Below are 10,000 nucleotides of genomic sequence, written 5' to 3' on the forward strand. Positions count from 1 at the left end.
TAATACATTCGCCACAATTAGCAGACGAATAAAATGCGCTTAGTGGCCGCGCGGTGTTCTCGAGTATTCAGCAAAGTAGTCCAGATAATGAACTTGCCACACATTCCGTGCGTTAAAGTTTAACATGATATTTCCGGGTGTTGTGATGGTCATTGCCTCTGAGAAATGAGCAGGACGATTAGATGAACCAATTTAGTATAGTGCAAACAGGACTTGCTAGATATTTCTTTCTGGTAATCAGGTGTGTAAATTATCGAATGTAAATACCCGGCGAAAGCTGTGGTATGAATACAAGATTAATTCGTCTTTCGAAAAGAGGGTGGAGTCAGCCTCGGTGTCCGTTCTCAAACTAATCGAGTAAGAACTTATCACTAAAGTGTTTGGCCCAATATTTTCCTTTCTCGGTGTCCTAAAATTGGCCCAGGCATAAAGAATTTCGGCTCGTTTAATGGAGATCGAAGAAGCACTTTGTTCTGGCTGGTCGTAGGGAAGCCGCGATTGGTCTCCCGTGACAGCGAAGGGTGAAACCCGTTGTTTTGCCGTTTGCGATAGCGAAGAGGAATCCGCAGAAAGACCTGCAGTTTGCCGTTGGGCGGCGGTGTGCATCGGCGTCAAGGATTCTGCCTTTTGACTGCGAGTTCACAGTGACGCAAAGGGAGAGCTTCTTTTACCTGAAGCTCAGACATGAGTCAGAGAATGTGACACTACTGCCTCGGCTTCTCAGGACTATCATGACGTAAGTGCCTCGCCCCCACCCGGGCCACCCCCACCCCTCACCCCCTCAGCACTCCCACCGCTCGTACTGGATGATGAGGAAGTGTGCGCATGACGATGACATGCCAGTGACATGTTGGACGTACAGGCCGCCCCCACAGAGAGATGGGGGTGAGGGGGTGCAAACAGCATTGCGTTGGAAGGCAGAGGGGCTGTGTATAAAATAGGGAAGCCACGAATGTAAATGTCACTGGATCTACGAGATAGCTTTGAGTAACAGCAGTTAATTTGGCTGAGACGAGATGAACGAGATGGGAAACGTTTGCGTAAAACGATGAGTAAAAGGACAGATATTCACAAGGGATGAGGTCGGACGAAGAGACGGTTAAAGATGGAAGACTGAAGGAAAGAAAAAAACTAATAACGATAGATGGTAAATGTCTGATAGGGCCCCTGTGTCTTTGCCTGATCCCAGTGCATGCCTTCATCACTTGAGGAAGGTGTAGTCACCTAAGTTAAATGCTCAACGAAATGCAAACATCTAACGAGACCAGGAATAAGATAGAGGAAGCGTGAGTTAAAGAGCATGTAAACACTTATAAAAAGCAAGCGGAGAAGTCTCTGCTCGGCCTGACTGACTTGTCACTCGAGCAAAAACTCTCGGCTCCATAAATATTCAAGGCACGTCACAGCCAAACAATAAATACGCGGCCCATCGCGGCCGCCTGCGCTTTTTGGGCCGTTTCTGCACCGCAGTGTTATCCCGTATGATGCGATGGCATGTATAGTGTTAAGTGATTGATGATGAAACAGCGATCAGAAGTGCCTCGGGCGGATCCGGTTCGGTCCTGGTGTGATGCGGGCGTCAACTTAGCGAGGTCGCGCCTCTCGCCGGGGCCAGGGGCTGCCAGTGTTAGGAACACGCCTTCTCTATGCTTTTCCACCTCGTACATGTAGATTAGGTGTTGATAAGCGACGATGAATGTGATATTGTGCACTGTTGATTCACTGACAAATGCCGGGCCACGAACACGTGCGTGCATACATCTTATCGCCATTTTTGCTGCGATTCCGCTCGAGATGTGTATCAGGAAATATAAGACAGTTGGTGAGGGTTGCCGGAGATCTTATTGGGTTAGTGATGTCCTCGCAGCAGTGGCGTCGCAGATCACTGGCTGTCTCTCAAGGAGCTGGCTTCAGAGAGCGAGGAACTGAATGGCGTTGGACCCAAGCAGCATCGCGGCCGAACAAAGCAGCGGGGCGAGCGGCGCCGGGAGAGGGCAACACCGAGCAACACTCGTTGCGCACAAATTATCGGCAGCGTAGCATTGCCAGGTTCACGTTGCATTGCAAGAAGAGAGATGTCAGACGCGGCGGTGAGGAGCGTCGGACATGCGCGACCACAAGCTAACACAGGCTTTCTCATGACCTCGCGAATTATAGCAATGGTCGAGTATTCGTCTATAACTTGGCATGAAGGGGGAGTGTGTTGGCGGGTGATTTGTGTGGCGGGTTTTACGTACCTGTCAACTGCGTCTCGGGAAACGCATCTTGCATGGCAATTCACGGCAACCGGAAGAGACATTTGCATATTATTTTTGCCAGGGCGGAGTGTTTGTTCTAGATCTCGGTGCGGTATTTGTCGTGATGGTTGATTCAATTATTTGCCTGAGCTGTAAAACACATTGCAGATCCACAAGATGGTTTCAGTTCTCTCTAAAGATAAATTGAAGGCAATAAATATTTCTACTAGGATGAGGCAAGTGATAAGCGTCGCGGGTGATGCGAAGGGGCAATAAAGCGCCATGTAAATCATAACATTATTTTGGCTTCGTGACGTGTGCTCTGTAACCTGGGACTGGCACGGGCGGCGGGCGCGCGCGCGGGCGAGCGGATGGGCGTGATGGACGGGCGGCGGATGAACGTCTGTAATGGATGAATAGATTTAGCTCTGCGAAGGCGCGCCAGGTGCTGCCTGCTTGTGTCACCCACGTGATCGATCAGCTTATATGCTTTGGGTATTTATGGCTCATGGAAACTTCTTTGGGGTTTTGTCCACGGCACAGCAATGCTGACACACTCAACGATAATCAAAGCCGCAGCTGCAGCTCAACAGAATCCACACTTATGTTTGTGTCGCGCACAAGAGAAGACACGAAGGACGCTTCTATGTGACAGATTAAATCAGTGGGTTTTGCCGTGTTTGTCTGAGCCTTGTGCTAATTCTAGTTGGACATGTCGTGCCAAAGTAACAACAGACACATCAGGGCTCAGGAATTTCCCTAAATTATGAGAATCTCCCGCAAAACGGAGTGTAAACCGAAAAGTACGTTAAGAAATTGCAACACACTTGACATCTCATACACGAAAGTAATTGTTCAGTGAAGAATATTTTTTTGAAACAGGAAGGGGCAAGGCACGAACCACGCGGCGGCAGGGCCTCGTGGTTCCACCCTCCCCCCCTTCTCCTCCTCCTCCTCCTCTCTCTCTCTCTCTCTCTCTCTCTCTCTCTCTCTCTCTCTCTCTCTCTCTCTCTCTCTCTCTCTCTCTCTCTCTCTTCCCCCTCCCTACCCCTCCCTGCCCTTACCCCACCCGCTTCACCCTCCTTGCCCATGTATACCCTCGTTTTGCACTGGCAGATCTGATTTATTTGACAATAAAAAATTCAATCTAAGCAAGTCGTATTAAATGCTAAGAAGCTGCTACATCTGTGATTGATGGTAAATTGATTCAGTAGTGCCATCTCGCGGGCCTTGACAGCCGCCAGTTGAATAGTCATTAGAGCTCGGCGGCGTCCTGTCTACGTGTCATTTGCTTGTTGTCACAGAGAGAAAGATGTGTTTACGTTTTTCTTTTTTCTCCACTAAGTATGTCAAAGAGAGAACACAGTTGTTACATCTGTTTATTTTTCTGTGTTTTCAATGGGAATAACAATGTTTCACACCCTCGACTTAAATGTTTTCGTTAGTGAGCGAGTAGTGTTAATACATTCACTCAGGTAATTATGTATATGCGGTCTCATTTCTCACTGTCAACAAACGGCTCAATAGTAATGCCACGAAAGCTAATGACATCACGTGGAGCCTTTGAAGATAAGAAGAAGGGGACGATCTAGAAAGATCGTGGCGAGCCGGAGGCGAGGAGGGGAGAGCGTTGACAAGAGGACAGTCGTCGTGTTGTTATCTCCCCGCACCTCACTCACTGCCTTTGTGACGAGTCTCCTCTTAATTTCACTTAATTATGTGTGTCTGCCATTGATTTCGGTTTGCTTACCCAGGGTATTTATGGGCCTGTTTCTCCCTACGAGCCTCCTTCCAACAGTCATTCGGGCCGACAGTTCGTGGAGACATGTTCATACCCTATTATTATAGTATGTTTTTCTTTCCTCCCTCGTTATTAGAGCCCTTACTTCCACTTCTGCTCCTCCGAGTTATGAGAACGGTACTACTGTTTTTAGAAGAGAAATGCTGACAGGTGCGATTTATGTAGGTATCAATAACTCAGAGCTTCTATAACCAACGTTAGTAATTATCGAACACGAAAAGCGGCCTGAACATGTCCTCCGGTGCCTGGCGAGGCCGTTCAGAGCCTCCACTACCCGGCCAGCGTGCCAGCGCCTCCCCTCTCCTGTCGGGACAATAAGAGACGCCCCGGGACGGACTTTGTCACTGTCCCCTCGCATGCAAATCCGGACCGTTTGTAACTGTCATGAGGCGGATTATTGTGGAGGTGCAGTTTGTTGGCGCTCTGCAACATTGCACAGCCAACTAGTTGCTACAGGACGCATCCATCACTTCTTAATCTCACACTCCGGAGTAATTAACACCGGATACTGCATAACTTTATTTGATTCACTTCACACTAATTACCCTGTGTGTCTCAATATATCTATCTATATTATCAATATATATATATCTTTATACCTGTCCTATGTATAAATATATAATGTATAGATATGTATGTATATACACGTACCACACGCACACGCACACGCACACGCGCGCGCGCGTACAGACACACACACACACACACACACACACACACACACACACACACACACACACACACACACACACACACACACACACACACACACACACACACACACACACACACACACACACACACACACACACACACACACACACACACACACACACACACACACACACACACACACACACACACATCTCTCTCTCTCTCTCTCTCTCTCTCTCTCTCTCTCTCTCTCTCTCTCTCTCTCTCTCTCTCTCTCTCTCTCTCTCTATATCTATATATATATATATCTATATATGTATCTCTCTGCATGTTCTCTCTCTATTTATATATATATATTATATATATATATATATATATATATATATATATGTATATATTAATATATATATATATATATATATATATATTTATATATAATATATGATATAAATATAATATATATATGTATACATATTATACACACACTATATTATATATATATATATATATAATATATATATATATATATATATATAATATATAATATATATATATATTTATATATATATATATATATATATATATTTATACACATATATACACATATATATATATTATACATATATATATATATATATATATATATATATATATATATATATATATGTATATATATATATATATATTGTATATAAACACACAAGCACTCACACAGTTATTTTTTAAACCGCGCTCCTTCTTCTCTGTTAATAAAAGTGCGTTTTAAAGTTCCACAAGAAACCCGAGGTTCCCGAGCAGGAGGTGTGAGCGAAGGGGAGCGAAAAGACGCACAAGGAGAGCGAACACGTTTGGTGACAGTGTCGTCTGTGGGTGTTGTTTTGTCGCCACTTTCCCTCACTTAAGTATGCTTAATGATGAACCCGTGTTTACCTTTCATAACTCACGCACACAAATTATTTCTGCCTGTCGACAGCTTCGGCCACATTATATCGAGAATACCACTGCATTTCACTCTTCTGTGTACTGTTCCTCCAGGTTCGAAATATGATGAAAAAAAGAAAGAAAGAGAAAATGTACAAATACACCAACCAACACACTAACATTACGCAAATGTTCAAAAGTCTCCAAGTTCTTAAATGACATTAGGAAATCAATTGCTACCGAGGCAGAAACCACAGCAAGTAAACTCCCAAAAAAGCAAATTCCGTTCTGACACTGTCGGAAATGTCAGGCAGCTCCGCGTTTTTGTTGCGCTGACGGAGTATTTTGGGGCGTTGACTAACCTACAGCTGATGTGTGTGTGTGTGTGTGTGTGTGTGTGTGTGTGTGTGTGTGTGTGTGTGTGTGTGTGTGTGTGTGTGTGTGTGTGTGTGTGTGTGTGTGTGTGTGTGTGTGTGTGTGTGCGCGTTCGTGTGTGTATATATTGTTTTGTTTGTGTATGTATGTTTGATTTGTTTCTTAGTTTTTTTATTATTGTTCTTTCTGCACTTGCCTGTGATTAATTGCTTCAACTCTAATTAGTTATTTTAGACACAACGTTGATTATCGTAAAAGTAAACTTATCAATGCCACGGTAAGGATAATAATAACATGAGGAATGCTGCAGATAGTAAGATTCGACAATCATTCAAAACTATGATACCCCAGGAAGTGTCTTATAAATGATGGTCATGTTAAGGATGATTACATTAATGCTAAAGGAAATCTAATGGATATTCGTATTGTAATTGTTAATTATAATGATCATGATGAACATATGATAATAATGGTAACGATAAAAGGGATAATAATGATGATAATAATAAAAAGGAAAATAATCATAATGATAAGAATGATGATAGTAATAATGATAGTAATGGTAATAGTAAAGGTATGATAATGATAATAATAATAATGATAATAATAATAATGATAATAATAATAATAATAATATAATTATAATAACGGTAACACGGGCTGATATTAATGTTACCAATTATAAAAATGAGATTAATGGCTATCATCGTAGCAACAAAAAAAACATTGATGCTAAAATGATAATGAAGAAAGTGTCATGAAAGTGTCATCTAATTTGCCTATGCTCACTTTGACACTGGTAGCGTTAGAATTGCTCTTGTTATCATCATATTCCTAACCTTTTGCATCGTCATCATCGTTATTCTTGTTAATGTTTAGTAACGCCATTTAGATTATTATTATTATTTTTTCAATTAAAGATAGTGATGATGATTATAATTATGAATTTAATGATTGCAAAAATACAAATGTGATGCTAGTCGTGTGGAATTGATATGGAACATTGATGATATATTCTAATATCGTTACTTTTCACTATTGCTGTTATTATTATTATGATGATGATTACTATTATTATTGCATTTATTATTATTATTATTATTATTATTATTATTATTATTATTATTATTATTGTTATTATTATTATTATTATTATTATTATTATTATTATTGCTGTTATTATCATTATTATCATCATTACTACCACCACCACCACCAACGCTGTTACTATTATTATTGATGTTATCCTTCTCATTATCATTGCTTTTATTGGTAGTAGTATTGTCATTATAGTTATTATTATTATCATTATTATTGTTGTAGTTATCGTCATTATTATTATCACCATAGCTGACACACACTTTTGCCATTGGTAGCACTAGCTGCTGTAGTCAAAGTAGTGGAATTATATATTTGACTACTATCTTTGGTTATATTTGTTCAGAATAACGTATACTGTCACTAAAGCTCTGTTGAATAATATTGCTTTGTAGTATTATTCACGTTCACTTATTGATGATGTAGGAGATATATATTGCCTGAATGAAAATTCTCATCATTAAGTGTGAATGTGTCTTCACATTTACTCATTATTTTTGTAATTTGCACAGTCATCTTATCAGTCAATGACACAAAACAAATGTTCTCGTAGGGGTGATTCGGTGGTGTTTGGCATTTTTCAAAAGTGAAGTTTGAAGTGGGGAAAGTTATATTCTTATTTGTTGACAGACAGGAGTATCTGACACCCATTACAAGCTCGAGAGATTTTAGTTCCAGATCTGGATGTGGTACAAAAATATAGCATTCCATGGCCAGTATACATGCTCTTATATGTTGAAAACGATGTTGTTACAAAGAGTTATTTGACTTTGGACTTGTGTTACTTTTTTGTTAGTGGAGGAAAGGTATTATGTGTTAACTGAACAGACTGGCACACACACACACACACACACACACACACACACACACACACACACACACACACACACACACACACACACACACACACACACACACACACACACACACACACACACACACACACACACACAAACACACACACACACAATCACAATCACAATCACACTTGTATATAACATATAAATTATTAACAATATGCCTTACTACACACGCACACACGCAAAACAAACAAGTAAAGTAAACAAACACTCATGCCACATATTTGATGAATGAACATTAAGTGCAATACGACTTGAGTCTCTAAAAGTCCAGATGGAGAAACGTGTGGTTGTGTTGGTTCGAGGCTTTTAGATGGTAGTCAAGACGTTCCTTGGGAATCCTTTTCTTTGCAAACAAACAACCAGGTTAGTCCGGCGTCGTTAGAAATGAACAGACATCATTTCCCTCGAAGCGAGTGTGAAACGATGGCTTTTCTTTTTTGAAACGATGATGTAATGTCAGAATCCCTAGTCATCATTGACGCAGCGGGAGTCATGACCAGCTGCTTGTAGTGACGTGTAATGAGTTTCACTTTACCCAGGAAGTGGGTGGCAGCGACCAGCTTTTTACTCCGTGTTTCCTTCTTATGGGCGTAAAACCTCCCCCTCCGAGAGGATATTGCCAGTTAAAGATACGATAAGACTTCGTCATTCTTTCGCTCAATGATACGGCGGTTTATTTAGGAAGCTCGGAGGCCCCTGCGTTCAAGGGAATTTCACTGCTATGTGCGTGGTTTTATATATATATATATATGGCTTAACATGTGCGATTTATTTTAGGGCAGTAACTGAGAATCGGCTTGATATCAAGGGTATGAGATTTCGCCTTTGAGTGCGAGAGTACGCATTAGAAAAAGGCGTTCCATAATATGCGACTCAGTAATTTGTACGACTGTAAGACAAACACACTTCTTGCTGATGTTCTGCCACATGAAGCAACAGAGCGATGGCTGGGGAGAAGCATTTTCATAAATTGCATGATAAATCCCAAGACGGATGGAGGTTTTCGTTATTAGATTTTGCCAAACTGCCTTCTGTGATCTATATCTCTGAATATGTAAATCAGTGAGTTCTTCTCGCCGGGCCGTCGCGAGCACACCTGACGGAGTGCATGGCTCCTCGAGGGTCACTCTCGCTGCCTCCGATATTTAAGAGGAAAAACAGCGCCTGGTGGAGCACGAAGATTCCTATCGGCGTCGAGAGAGGAGGGGCTGTGTTAACGCCTAGGAAGCAAGCCAAAAAACACGTGTAAATGCGAATGAATGAACAAAGGGAAAACAAAAAATCAAGTACAAAAACTCTTTAAACATATGCGCTTATGAGCACGCAAGACATGCTCAAACGCGCACACATATGTATACAAACACACATGTGTTAAAACACACACGCACGCACACGCACAGGTACACGCATACAAACAAAACACATACAAACACAAACGCAAACAGACACAAACACAAACACAAACACACACACACACAAACACAAACACAAACACAAACACACACACACACACACACACACACACACACACACACACACACACACACACACACACACACACACACACACACACACACACACACACACACACACACACACACACACACACACGAACATTTACATATCTCGGAACAACTGATAAAGTCTCGTTGTTTTTGCGTCTTCGGGAAGGGAGCGTGTGAGCAGCACAGGGAGGGGGCGGGGGAGGGAAGGGGGTTCCCCTCAGTGATTTACTGGTTTATTTATGCTAAATGGCTTAAGTGGGAGGGTGCAAATAGCCTGAGGATGTGACTGCAGGCTGCCAACACGGGCGTACATTGCGGAGTCTGCCAACCGTGACAGGAGGGTAGTTTGTGACTGCCAACTCGAGCGTCGTCAGAGGTATTGCTGCCAGCACTGGCGGTGATACGCACGATTGTTCTCGTTATTTACGCGGAAACGGCACTGGCGCCCAGGGAAACAAGTGACAGCAATTCTATTTGCCATCATGACTGACCGAGATAAGATTGCTCCTATAATTGATAGTTGACTGCCAACAAGAAAGTGATTCC

General features: G+C 42.0%; 1 protein-coding gene across 14 annotated transcripts in view; it reads left to right on the forward strand.

Annotated features, from left to right (window-relative positions):
* LOC122246875 (uncharacterized) overlaps nucleotides 1–10,000 on the forward strand; it is a 105,880-nt gene that overhangs the window by 39,179 nt on the left and 56,701 nt on the right. The gene's annotated exons all lie outside the window — the stretch shown is intronic.

The sequence above is a fragment of the Penaeus japonicus genome, unplaced genomic scaffold (assembly GCF_977035675.1).
Source record: "Penaeus japonicus unplaced genomic scaffold, GWHDUDI00000001_assembly GWHDUDI00000027, whole genome shotgun sequence".
Taxonomy (NCBI): Eukaryota; Metazoa; Arthropoda; class Malacostraca; order Decapoda; family Penaeidae; genus Penaeus; species Penaeus japonicus.